Genomic DNA, 15,036 nt, shown 5'->3' with positions numbered 1-15,036 from the left:
ATTATTTAAGTGAAAATTCTTTCTTTTCTTTTAGAAATTTCTGGCCAGCATTTCACCTTTCTCATGGATTGGTGTGTTTCGTAACAGCAGTCATCATCCATGGGTGACAATAAATGGTTTGGCTCTCAAACATGAGTAAGTTGTTTTGTATATGGCGCTACATAGCAATATATATATATATATATGATAAATTCAGAAGAATAATATGAATAAATCTATGTGGAATCAGAGACATGAAGAAAGATGTGGAAAGTTAGTGAAATATTGACATAAATATTTTACAATAGACCATAGTAGTCCGTATATGTCAATCGCTCATTGGTCAGCTAGTAACCTTCTTGGTTATCAAATGGCCCAGGGGTGTCCAATCTTTGGCTTCTGTGGGCCACATTGGAAGAAGAATAGTCTTGGGCCACACATAAAATACACTAACACTAACGATAGCTGATGAGCAAAAAAAAAAAAAAAGAATCTCAGAATGTTTTAAGAAAGTTTACGTATTTGTGTTGGGCTGCATTCAAAGCCTGGGTCACATGCAGCCCATGGGCAGCGAGTTAGACAAGCTTGAGCTGGACTATCAGGGAATTGCAGTGCTTGTTTTCATTAAAAAGCCACGCTTACTTTTTTACTTAAGAATATCCTCAAAGCACAATAATAGTGCTGTTGGCATATTGCTGTAATTTTTTTATTAGTAGTTATTGTTGTCAATCTCTTATTGTGCCTAATTTAGAAATTAAACTTTATCTAATTATGAATGTGTAGAGAAAACATAATCTCTCTATGGGTTCTGTACTATCTGCCGTTTCAGGCATCCACTTTGGTCTTGAAACATATCCCCCGTGGATGAAGGGAGACTACTGTATAGAGTGTTCGGAATAATGACTCTTACTAATATTATGAAAAATTTAATTACCCTTTTCCATAAAATTCTTTTCGTACAGTACATGAAAAATGCTTTTGTCTCATGAATCATTTGCTTAAAATGTAACAGAATATGGATTTTTCTCCATTACAGGATGAAAGACTCAGATCATGCTGAACATAACTGTGCGATGCTATCTCTACATGGACTTAAATCAGACCAGTGTGGATCTTCAAAAATATATCATTGTAAGCATAAGCTTTAGAAGTAAAGTGTTTGCATTTGCAGTGCATCAGATAAATTTTATATTTCTTAAAATAGAAATAATATTATGATTGCATAAATCTTAAAATGAATTATGTTATTTGCTCTAATAAGAAAATTCTAAATCAATTATTGAAATAGGATACGCACCCAGTGTGTGATGTTCCCCTTCCTGTGTCCATGTGTTCTCACTGTTCAATTCCCACCTATGAGTGAGAACGTGTGGTGTTTGGTTTTTTGTCCTTGTGATAGTTTGCTGAAAATGATGGTTTCCAGCTTCATCCATGTCCCTACAAAGGACATGAACTCATCATTTTTTATGGCTGCATAGGGGAAGAGGGGAAGGATAGCATTAGGAGATACACCTAATGTTAAATGACGAGTTAATGGGTGCAGCACACCAACATGGCACATGTATACATATGTAACAAACCTGCACGTTGTGCACATGTACCCTAAAACTTAAAGTATAATTAAAAAAAAAGAAATAGGATACACACAATTACTAAAGTACAGATACGCTAGCATTTGCGTCGGGCTCATTTTGCTCAACATGATATTTGTGGTATTCAGCCTTTCTAAAAGTTGCATGTTATGTGAGTCAGTTTATATGAAGTATCAAGAACAGTCAAACCCACAGAGACAGAAAGTAGAATAGTGGTTGCCAATGCCTAAGGGAGGTTGAAATAGGAGATGACCACTAATTGATAGAACGTTTCTTTGTGTCCTGATGAAAACTTTCTAAATTTCAGTAGTGGTGATGGTTGTAACTCTGTGAATATACTAAAAATCATTGATTTTTAATCATTTTAAGTGGATGGAATTTAGGCTTTGTACATGACACTTCAATAAATCTATCCAGAAAAAAAAAGCCCCTCCTGGGATTGTTTGTGACTGCATTTATTCTCTAAAGTAATTTTTAAACATTAGCTTCTTTATAATATTGACTTTTCTAATCAACATAAAGTGTTTCCTTCAATGTACTGTGTTATCTTTAATTTCTCTCTATTGTATTTTGTATTTTGGGGGATTGAAGTCATACAGAAATGTAGGTATTTTACATTCATGCTTTTGTAAATGGCATCCTGATTCTAAAATTCCCTTTAGTAATTTTTGTTGTTAGAAATACAATTGATGTCTGCATTTTGATTTTATACCTACTTATTCCACTGATTTTATATATTTAAATCTATTATGTCAACTATTGATTTTCTTTTTCTGGGTGTTCTATATAAAGAGCATTTTATCTGCAAATCATCACACTTTTAGTTTTTTTAATCCATGTGCTATAACTTAGTTTTATTTTCATTTATTTTCACTGGCTAGGGTTTTATACCCATAGTTGAATAGAAGGTACAATCAAAGTTCTGTGTGTATCATATGTATCATTTTCTGGTTTTGACAAAAAATACTTCAACATATTATTCATATTTACAAAGCTTGGTTTTTTTTTCATCCTATCTTTCTCATATTGTGGCAGTTTTATAATATTCCTATTTTCTAATAGATTTTATCAATTCTTGTAACATTTTTATTAATTTGTATCAGTTGGAATGATATATGTTTTCTTTATATAACGTTTTTATAAACTACTTTTATTTTTTCAAATGTTAAACCAGCCTTTGTTTCTGAAATAAATCCATGATGATCATTGTATATTTCTCTCATAAAATATCAGTGCTGGCCAGGGGTGCATTGGCTCACATCTGTAATCCCAGCACTTTGGGAGGCCAAGGCGGGCAGATCACGAGGTCAAGAGATCAAGACCATCCTGGCCAACGTGCTGAAACCCCATCTGTACTAAAAATACAAAAATTAAAATTAGCTGGGCATGGTGGTGCGCATCTATAGTCCCAGCTACTCGAGAGGCTGAGGCAGGAGAATCACTTGAACCAAGTGGGCAGAGGTTGCAGTGAGCTGAGATTGCACCACTACACTCCAGCCTTGCAATAGAGGGAGACTCTGTCACAAAAAAAAAAAGAAACAAAAAAAAAAAAAAAATAGTGCATATGTATTTTATGTAGGGATTCAGGGTAAGATTTGTTTCTTCATCCATGTTCACAAGGATATTTGACCATGTTTTTATTCATAGCTGTATACTTGAAAGGTTTTGGTGTCAAGGCTATCTTGGGAAGAATTTCTGTTTTTCTATAACCTGGAAGCGTTTGTTGAGAGTACTGCTTTATTTTTAAATGTTATAATTCACTAGTTACGTCATCTGAGTTTGTAGACTATTTATGTGTGAAAGTTTATGTCTAAACTGAATTTCTTTAACACATGTGGGATATACTCAGATTTCTATTTGAGGTACTGCATTTGGTAATGAGTATTTATGAATTTTCTATTTCATATAGACATTAAAATGTAATAAAATATAGTTCTATTGGCTCTAAATAACTCTAAATACCATCATGGTATTTCCATGTTGAATCTAGAAATAGGCCAGTTGTGGTGGCTCGAGCTTATAATCCCAGCACTTTGGGAGGCATCACTGTGCCTGGCCCTTATCAATTTTTTAAAATGTTAAATTAGTTAGTTTTGGGGATAAGTTAGTAGGTGTATATTTTTAGTAGTCTCATCAAATTTTAAAAGTATTTTCAATGAAAATACCTTTGGCCTTGCTGTTCTCTCTATTGTAACATTATTCTTTATCGTGATTTTTTACTGTTTATTCATTTTTTCTTATATATCACTTGTATTTCATTTTAGCTTTCCTATTTTTAATTTATTTTAGTGCATTCACAGGTAATTTTTAGTTCATCTTTTGTAATCTATGTACATTGAGGGCAATCAGTTTTCACAAGAAAGACTTTTGTTCTACTTTTCTTATAATTCATATAAAAATTGTGACCATTCATTTTGATAATTTCTTTCACCTATATGTTATTTAGACATGTATTACTGAATTTAAAACTATGTAAGGTTTGCAGATTTTTTTTATTGACTTCTGTCGTAGGCAAACTAGTTAGAACATTTTCTGTGAAGCTGGAAATATTCTTCATCTTTGTGTCCAAAGGTGTGGCTAGTGTGCTGAGAAACTGGTTTCACATGTTATTTATTTTGTATTAATTAATGTTGAATTAGAATAGCTATTTTGTAACTGTCCACTGGCCAAGCTTGGCTAGTGGTACTACATTGAAATCATAGTCCTATATTTTTTACTAATATGCATGCTTAGAATTATGAGATTATAGTATTTGGGAAAAGCTTCTTTTGAAATTAAATATGTGAGTATTCTACATATGCGTCAGTGTGTGCATATGAGTGATAACTACTTGTCCAGTTCAAATCTTTCTATCGGCTTGTTTGGTGTTTCTATGGTTTGTTTGTGTGTTAAGCAGGGAGAGAAAAGTGTTTAAAATCCCATTTATGATTGTTTCTTATTCACTTTATTCAATTATATGTTGAACTTGTAGCATTAGGTACATGCAATGATAAAAATGTATATTACTAGTGGTTTGGAAAATTAATCTAACATTATGAAGCATGCTTCCTCAATTCCAGTAAAGGGCTTGCCTTAGATTAAGACAGCACTATTATGACTGTAATAGTGTTCTACCAGTTTGTGAGTTATGGTATATGTTGTTAAATATTTTATCTTCAACTCTCCTTGTTTAAATATTTTAATTTTAATTTCAGTGCGTACATAGTAGGTGTATATGTTTATGGTGTCCATGAGCTGTTTTGAGACAGACAGGCAGTGCATAATAATGACATCATGTAAAAATGCTGCATCCATCTCCCTAAGGATTTATCCTTTGTGTTACAAACAATCCGATTATACTCTTTAGTTATTTTAAAATATACAATTAAATTATTATTGACTGTAGTGACCCTGTTGTACTATGAAGCACTAGGTCTTCCTCATCCTTTCTATTTCTCGTACCCATTAATTAACCATTTTCACCTCCTTACTACTACCCTTCCACTATCCTTCTCAATCTCTGGTAACCATCCTTCTACTCTCTCTCTCCATGAGTTCAATTGTTGTGATTTTTAAATCCCACAGCTAAGTGTGAGCATGTGATGATTGTCTTCCTGCGACTGGCTTATTTTATTTTATTTATTATTATTATTATTATTTTTGAGACGGAGTCTTGCTCTGTCACCCAGGCTGGAGTGCAGTGACGTGATATCTGCTCACTGCAAGCTCCGCCTCCCAGGTTCACGCCATTCTCCTGCCTCAGCCTCCCGAGGAGCTGGGACTACAGGCGCCCGCCACTACGCCCGGCTAATTTTTTGTATTTTTAGTAGAGATGGGGTTTCACCGCATTAGCCAGGATGGTCTCGATCTCCTGACCTTGTGATCCGCCCGCCTCGGCCTCCCAAAGTGCTGGGATTACAGGCGTGAGCCACCGCGCCCGGCCTGGCTTATTTTATTTAACATAATGACCCCTGGTTCCATTCATGTTGTAGCAAATGACAGGGTCTCATTCCTTTTTTATGGCTGAATATTACTCCATTGTTGATATATACCACATTTGCTTTGTCCATTCATCCGTTGATGGACACTTAGGTAGCTTCCAGATCTTGGCTATTGTGAACAGTGCTGCAACAAACATGGGAGTACAGCTATCCCTTAGGTAAACTGATTTTCTTTCTTTTGGGTATATACCTGGGAGTGCGATTGCTGGATCATATGGTAGCTCCACTTTTATATTCATTTTTCTTTATGCTTACATGAAAGGAATGTCTCATAAAGACAACAAGCAGTTATTACTGAATATATACATTCTTTGCTTTCAAATTCAAATTACTGTATACTTAATATAATTATCAGTTTCTAAAATATAATCCTTATGTATTTTATTTGTATGGAAATATATAAGCACAGGTATTAATTATAACTTCATTTTTATTACATTCTGATTGAACATTACCAAGTGTTTAAACTCTGTTGTTCCCTTATGTTTTCATAATAAATATTTTCATTGTTTACTTTCCACATACAAACTTGTTAATTTAATACAATTTACAACACACCTGCTGGCACTTTGATCTTGGACCTCCCTGCTCTCTGAACTGTGAGTAATATATCTGTATGGTTAATAGATTGCTTAGTTTGTGATATTTTATTATACTAGTACAAACAAAGTAAGATTACTCTCTATTTTATTTACCAGTTAGCCTGTATCTGCTCCCCAAATTCTAATACAAATATTTATTTCAATGTTGGAAACTATGTCATCAATACACTATATTCAATATCCAATTAGGTATATCCACATAATTCCTTTACTTTAAGTCTTCTTTTTGAATATCCAAGTTTTCATTGGGAAGGTGTGCTTAATCTATTGAAGATATTTAAATTGTATTTTCTTTAGAGTTAGTAATAACTAATTCACTCCAATTTCTTAAATTCCTTGAAAATTATTTTATTTCATGTTACATTAAAAGTATATTTTCACTTCTTATTGACTTCCAACTTAGCCATAACCCATAGGAAACCAGATATTGCCATTATTTGCAATAGTCACAGTAATTCATATGTAGTTCGGTGTTAGGGGTCTCCAGATGGACAGAACTAATAGGATACATGTATATATGAAAGGGAGTTTATTAGGGAGAATTGGCTCCCACAATCACAAGGCAAAGTCCCACAATCACAAGGCAAAGTCCCACAATAGGCCATCTGCAAGCTGGGGAAGAAAGAAGCCGGTAGTGGCTCAGTCCGAGTCGAAAGCCTCAAAAGCAGAGAAGCCAAAAGTGCAGCCTTCAGTGTGTGGTCGAAGGCCCAGGAGCCCCCGTAAAACCACTGGTGTGAGTACAAGAGTCCAAAGGCTGAAGAACCTGGATTCTGACGTCCAAGGGCAGGAGGAACGGAAGGAAGCATCCAGCACAGGAGAAAAATGAAAGCCGAACACTCAGCAAGCCAGCTTACCCCACCTTCTTCTAGCTGCTTTATTCTACTCGCACTGGCAGCCATTGGATGGTGCCCACCCACACTGAGGATGGGTCTTCTTTGCCCAGTCCACTGACTCAAATGTCAATCTCCTCTGGCAACACCATCACAGATACAGCCAGAAACAACACTTTACCAGCTATCTAGGCATCCTTCAATCCAATCCAGCTGACACCTAATATTAATCATCGTAAGTTCTGTGTGTGTGTGTGTGTGTGTGTGTCTGTATCTACGTCATATAAACATATATATATACACATCATATAGACTAAATTCTAATTACTCCAGTTATCTTGTGTAATTTTTGTTTTGTTTTTATATATTTATTGTGCCTTTGTATAAGCATAAACTTCATTCACATTAAATGCTGAAACAGTAGAAACCTGTATTATTTTGATTAACAAAGGACATGATATACAGTCACGTGCCACAAAATGATGTTTTGGTCAATGACTGACTGCACATAGATAGTGGTCCCACTAGATTATAACGGAGCTGAAAAATTCCTATGACTTAGTGATGTCATAGCAATAGACATGTCTGTGGTGATGCTGGTGTAAACAAATTACCATGCTGCCAGTGGAATAAAAGTATAGCACAAACAATTACATACACTACATGATATTTGATAATGATAATAAATGACAATGTTATTGGTTTATGTATTTACTGTAGTATACTTTTAATTATTATTTTAGAGTGTACTCCTTCTACTTCTACAAAAACAGTTACCTGAAAAACAACCTTGGGAAGGTCCTTCAGGAGGAATTCCAGAAGAAGGCATTGTAACCATAGGAGAGGACAGCTGCACATGTGTTATTGCCTGAACCTTCCAGTGGGACAAGATGTGGAGGGGATGACAGTGATACTAATCTTGCTGACACTGTGTAGGCTTAGGCTAATGTATGTGTTTGTGTCTTCGTTTTTAAAAAAAGTTTAAAAAGAAAAAAATTAAAATGAAAAATAGAAAAAAGTTTGTAGAATAAGAATATAAAGAAAATAGTTCTTAAGACTGTGCAATTTGTGTTTTTAAATAAAGGGTATTTAAAAGGAGGCAGAAAGTTTTAAAAAATGAAAAATTTAGAAACCAACAAAGTTGCAGTAAGCTAAAGTTATTTTATTATTAGCTGAAGAAAAAGGTGCTGCATAAATGTAGTATACCCTAGTGTACAGTTTATAAATCCTACAGTAGTGTGCTGTGTAATATCCTAGGCCTTGACTTTCACTTGCTACTTACTCACTGACTCACCCAGGGAAAATTCCATTTCTGCAGACTTCATTCAGGGTAAGTGCCATATAAAAGGATGCCATTTTTAACCTTTTTTTTTTTTTTTACCATATTTTACTTTTTTTATGTTTATATATTATTAGATAAACAAAAATTACCATTCTGGTCACCGCTTACATTATTCACTACAGTAACATGTTGTATGGGTTTATATCCTTGGAGCAATAGGCTATCCCATATAACATAGGACTGTAGTAGCTATATCATCTAGGTTTGTGTAAATACACTCTATGATGTGGACACAGGGATGAAATTGCCTAAAGACACATTCCTCAGATGTATCCCTGTCATTAAGCAAACAATAAGAGTATAACACGATTTAATGGAAAACTCCAAGTGGATGTTTGTACCAATAGTAGACATCAGCACTTCAAACTTAAACAGAAAACATTAGTGAATGGTACGTTATGTGGCATCTTTAGTGAATGATTTTATTGTTTTAATTCCGTAATGTGACTAATAGAAAAAATTAACCTAGTTTATGAAAATGTAATAAAATGTAAATATAAATAAATTTACTTGTAATAGAAATAGATACAATATGAACACAAGCATATATACTTATGACATTATTAATTTATTTTGTGAAAATATATTACAATATATTTTACAGAAAAACATGTATACCTAGCCAACATTAGTCATTCTGATGGAAGGGCAAATAATAATTCTCATTGCAAAGAAATAAATAGGGATTTAAATTCCAACTTTTTAGATTTTAGAGAATAGCTGGGCACGGTGGCTCACGCCTGTAATCCCAGCACTTTGGAAGGCCGAGGCAGACGGATAACGAGGTCAGGAGATCGAGACCATCCTGGAGAACACAGTGAAACCTCGTTTCTACTAAAAATACAAAAAAAATTAACTGGGCTTCGTGGCGCATGCCTGTAATCCAGCTACTCAGGAGGCTGAGGCAGGAGAATCGCTTGAGCCCAGGAGGCAGAGGTTGCAGTGAGCCGAGATGGCACCACTGCACTCCAGCCTGGGCAATAGAATTATGCATAAACATTCCTCCTTTTATTGATAGAAAATGAATGATGAAAAGATTTTTATTTAATACAACTAGATAATTCATAGTTTTTTTTCCTGATATTCATATACCATTTTTTTTTTTAATTTTTGTTTACTCATTTTTGAGACAAGGTCTGGCTCTGTTGCCCAGGCTGCAGTGCAGAGACACTAACACAGTTCACTGCAGCCTTGACCTCCAGGGCTCAAGCTATCCTCCCACCTCAGCCTCCAGATCAGCTGGGACTACAAGCAAACACCAGCATCTTCAGCTAATTTTTGTATTTTTTTTTTTTTTTTTTGAAGAGATGGGGTTTCATCCTGTGTATCATGCTAACCTCAAACTCTTGAGCTCAAGTGATTCTGGAGTGCTGGGGTTACTGACATGAGCTACCACGCCCGGACATTCATGTATCATTTTACTTGTGTTTTAAAAAATCTCAGTTTTCTGGCCTCCCCATTTTTAAGTAGGCGATGTTTTTAAAATTGCTTTTACCTCCCTACATAGTTTAACTTCAGCTTTAATCATTTACAACGAATATTTCTATTAAAATGCAGACAATAAGTCATGATTAGAGAAGGAATCGGTGAACAATATAGTAGGTAGTTTTTTATTATTTCAGTCTCTGGCATAGAAATATAGCTCAGTATTGTTTAATATTTTATTATTTCAAGATTCATTTATTTTAATTGGAGCAATCTGGTTAACTTATATAAAGAAGAAAAATGAATGAGGGAATTTTAAGAACTAAGGCAAAGAAATCAAGAAGATAAGTTTGAGAATTCATGTCAGTTACAATTAAGTTGAAAATGTAACATTTTCTCAAAATAGTGACAAGTACATTAAATTCCTATTGATAAGATTATTATTTAAATTTTTTTATTATGATAGCAGTGATATTATAGGGGTATATGATAAAGAAGTATATAATGTCAACTTTTAGGCACGGTGTCTAAATGTAGAAAGTAACCATCTAAGATACTTTTGAAAAGTTACGAGACTTTGGTGTTTGTGACTGAGATGGAAACAGTTAACTGCGTGGATCAAATCTCTGCTCTCTCCCCATCTTGTCAACTATAAAAATAATTTCTAAGAGGCACTTGAAAATGAACAAACTAAATGACACACTAGCCACCCGAAGTCTCCTATATTCTAAAGTGTGTGATGAGATAAACTGATTCAAAATAGCCCTAGGGTGAGAATTTCCTGTTCAAATCTGCAGTGACACATTGGTGAGGAATCTACTCTTTCCACTCTTGCCTCACTCTGACCCTTCAAAGGGCAGTCTGTGAAGATCACAGATAACGTTAGTGTCTTTCAGAGGTAACCTGACCTCTCCACTGAAGGGCATGTGGCTTTCTGATGACAGTAGGTAAGTGTTGCTACTCTCCCTGTTTCTCTACTAGCTCATCTCATTTAGTAGAAGATTGTAAATACTGGCTGTGATGCACCTGAGGTGAAGTTTATATAGACGAAAATCAAGGTAGAACTTTCTTCATGTGAATAATTCCAGATGAAAAACAAGCCAAAATATAAAATATGTTTAAGGATTTCTTAGAGTATTCACATTATTGCTGGTGGAGAATCACTCAAGTAGATGCATACATAATAATAGGTTTGCCAATCAATGTAATTTAGAGTGAAACCCATAACCATCATGACAATGAACAATTAATTTTGGATTTTGTAATCATTACTGGTTTAATTGTATATTACATTTCGACCAAACTTTAAAAATACATTTTTAAAATGGATACATCAAATTGTGAATGTCAAGCATTAATTCTCAATCACATACCTAGATTTCATGAAAGCAGTTTTAATTTTTAATAAAAGTAAGGATGAAAACATTTCCATAAAATGCAAATCTGACCTTAATTATAAACAACTGGAAAACTTAAAACAATTGAACCAAACATTGCAAAAAAGATGTACCACCCTGACATAAGACACCTAATTAATGAGTTATTTTAACACACTCTAATGCAAATCAGAAATAATAAAATGGCAGTTGTGTTAAAAATAGTTAAAATATCTATTATGTATTCAGTGTTAATATGTGCCAGGTTGTGTGTTTATTTTTTTTACATACATTATACTTTATAAATTATTTTTCTCAATGTAGATTAGTAAACTAGGTTAGTAGACACTAAGTAATTTAGTAAAGGTCACACATTATAACTTGCAAAGCTAGAATTAATTGTAGTCTCACTGACTACAGAGCTCATTGACTAGATTACTAAATTACATTATCTGAACTATTACAATTACTTATACAACCAAAGCGACCCTCACTGACTTATACAATCATAGGAGCTTTCTGAAAGTTTGATTGGACACTGATCTTCCGTAGATGGCCCACACGTTTATTTATCATTTTAAGTTTTCATATTTTAGTCATTAAGTCAATTACCAATTTCTTGTGTAAAAGAAGCAATTTAAAGATATATTTTGTTTCAATAGTATTTAGTTTACGCATAGGGTAATATATTGTTTTACAAGATATAAGATATATTTTTAAAATTTTAATGTTTTTTCTGATTTCCGAATTTAGAAAAAAAATCTTCTGACAATACCTCAGGTCCTTTTAATAAATGAATGTAAGTCACTAACAATGTATTTTAGTATAAGAAATTACTCTATATGCTGACAGAACTATTTTATCTTATGGCACACAATCCTTAACCATCAATGACTCTTAAAACTATGATAAAATTTGTGTATTACTAAATACAGTATTTTAATTGTTAACATATGCAGTCTATTGGTGTTAAATATTTTTGAAGAATCTAACCTTAATTTAATACAAATATTTTTTTCATGAACTTCCTAGTTCTCACAAGTTTAATTTTTTTGTTGTTCCCACTAGTAATATTATGTCAAATACAGAATACATCTAAAAAATTACCAATTATATCACGAGATTTTTGTTTAAAGCTTTAGGAAATTAGTAGCAGAATTTTACATTGGTTAACAGCCAAGTAAACATTACTGCTCAGCCCCAACACATGCAGATTGCTATACCAGGGATCCTGTCAGAATATACACCATTTATAGCTTGTTAAGTGCAGTTATCATAGAGCACAGTCCCTGACAGCACACAGCTGCAGAGATGAATAAACCAAGAGGAACATTTTCAGAAGTGAGTCTGGCCCAGGACCCAAAGAGGCAGCAAAGGAAACCTAAAGGCAATAAAAGCTCCATTTCAGAAACCGAACAGGAAATATTCCAAGTAGAATTAAACCTTCAAAATGCTTATCTGAATCATCAAGGGATTGATAAAATATATGACTGCCAAGGTAAGACATTAAATAGATCTTCAATATTATTGTTCTAGGACGTGCAGTTGAGTGCAGAAGGGTGGGGAAAGATTAGGGAATATTTTGCACTTGTGACAATCAGAGTTCCTAATTGGGATCTAATATTCTATTGTGAAATCAGAAGACTAATTTTATTCGGGCGTTGTTCAACTGTAATCTGCGATCCACTCGTGGAGCATTATATTTACTGCAAGTGAAATGGCATATTCTGAGAGAAAGATTACCAGAGCAGATGTAGATTTAGAGGCCAGAGTTTATCGTTATGTTTCCCTGTGCATGTGGGTTCTCTTTTACGTAATCCTAATCGACTTTCTATCTCCTCTCTCAGTGCCTCTATTTCTCTCCCTGCAGGTTTACTGCCACCTCCTGGGAAGCTCACTGCTGAGGTCCTGGGAATCATTTGCATTGTTCTGATGGCCACTGTGTTAAAAACAATAGTTCTTATTCCTTGTAAGCATATTCTTGAAAGATTAGAAGAGAACGTTTTAATTTAATGCTTGGAAGTGCCTCAAAATATTTCATACTGTTGAAGAATAGAACTCTTATTTTAATGTATATATTTGGACCCAAAAGTAATATGGTTATTCTGAACTTTTCACAACTATAATATAAATAACAAAATGATTGTAGAGAACATTTGTTTATTTTTTGCGTGTGTATTCTATATGTGTATACACAGACACACAAAGATAGATATGTTTTCTGATTTCATAAGTCAAAGCCATGGTATAGGAGAAAACTATTTAGAAAAAGAAATTAATTTTTGAAAGTGGTTACATCAAATACTACAAGAGATGGTGAAGTTTCGTGCTAAAGTCTTTAAAAATATTTCTTTCAAAGATCTATTTATTTATTTGTATAGAAAAAGTTAATTTTATTAAAGATTGTCCCCATTTTAAATAACACACAAAGTTTCAAAGTGAGAAACTAAACTCGTTATGATTTATCTAGATATTAGTTTTTATAAAAATCATTTTAATTTTTCTATTACAGTCCTGGAGCAGAAGAATTCTTCCCCGAATACAAGAACCCAGAAAGGTGCATTTTTATTTTCAACATTCTGATATTAGTAGAATGTATATTTTGTGTCTGTTTTAAGGCATGTAAAAGAATAATGGCATTTTTGCAGAAAATAAGGCAAAAAATTGAGCCATAAATATTTATAAATGAAGATTATAAGTCAGCATTTCCTTTTCTCCAATAAGTAGAAATACTTGTAATCATTCTACCCTCTTTCTCCCAATTAACAGAAGTTTCCTACTGTTATGAGATGATATGAAATAAATAATTTTACTATCCTAAAAAAGCAGTTGTGTATCAGTGATGTTCAAGACATGTGTAGAGTGTATTTTTGTTTGTTGGTTTGCTTTAAATGGGAACACAATTAGGGGATGAGAGGCTAACCCTAGTCTGTGCATGTGTGTATGACTGACTCGGTTATTAAAAAGCATATATTTATAAGCCTGTAAGGATGCATAAATATGTTAAGCACATATATGTTTATACTGTTGCAAATATGTAAACTAATTTTCATTTTTAAAAATTCATATTGTCTAGATAGTAATTCGTATCTTTATTTAGCACATCATTGTGGCCATTGTCCTGGGGAGTGGATTACATATTCCAACAGTTGTTATTACATTGGTAAGGAAAAAAGAACTTGGGAAGAGAGTTTGCTGGCCTGTGCTTCGAAGAACTCTGGTCTGCTTTCTATAGAAAATGAAGAAGAAATGGTAAGATGTAAATGTTTTAAACACTTTATGAAAAGCTTATTTCGGTCGATAATATATTTGCAGAAATCATCCATATGGTGTGGGTATATATATTTAGCTTATATGTTTTCAAGTTTATGTAATATTTAATTGATTGACTTAATAATGTTTTAAAATTCATATACTACTAATGTACTTTTGATTGTTTTCAGTTTTTGCTTTTCATGGAAAACCATGCTTCTATAAATGCTTTGAATCCACAATAAATTTTGCTATCTAATTTTATCAGGCATGATGTGATCTGCTCGTGCAGACTGATCACAAAGTGAATGAACTCATGTGATACAAGTCACATCATGAAATAAAAGTTTCCAGCTCTAGCAGTTCCACCCCTGTGTGTGCCCTCATCACTTACCCTGACTCCTCTCCAAAACACTATCTTGACTTTTAATGTTATAAATAACGTTTGCCTGCTTTTGAATTTATATAAAGGGAATCATACAGTGTGAATTTCATGTCTGTGTTTTTCACTCCTATCTGATATTTGTGCAATTCCTCCATATTATTGCAGTTATCTGACATTTGTTACTGTTCACTGCTCTACTATGTGCAAAGAACACTAAGAATCCATTCAATCCTGTGTCTCTGGATGGGGAAGTGAGTCTCATGCCCTCAGGGC

General features: G+C 33.7%; 1 pseudogene; it reads left to right on the top strand.

Moving 5' to 3' along the window:
- The first annotated feature begins 12,437 nt into the window (after positions 1-12,437).
- Positions 12,438-14,361, top strand: LOC116464515 (NKG2-F type II integral membrane protein-like; annotated as a pseudogene).
- Positions 14,362-15,036: the final 675 nt, after the last annotated feature.

The sequence above is a fragment of the Hylobates moloch genome, unplaced genomic scaffold (genome assembly GCF_009828535.3).
Source record: "Hylobates moloch isolate HMO894 unplaced genomic scaffold, HMol_V3 SCAFFOLD_868, whole genome shotgun sequence".
Lineage (NCBI taxonomy): Eukaryota > Metazoa > Chordata > Mammalia > Primates > Hylobatidae > Hylobates > Hylobates moloch.
The sequence above is the reverse complement of the archived record's forward strand: the minus strand, read 5'-3'. Positions and strand labels throughout refer to the sequence as shown.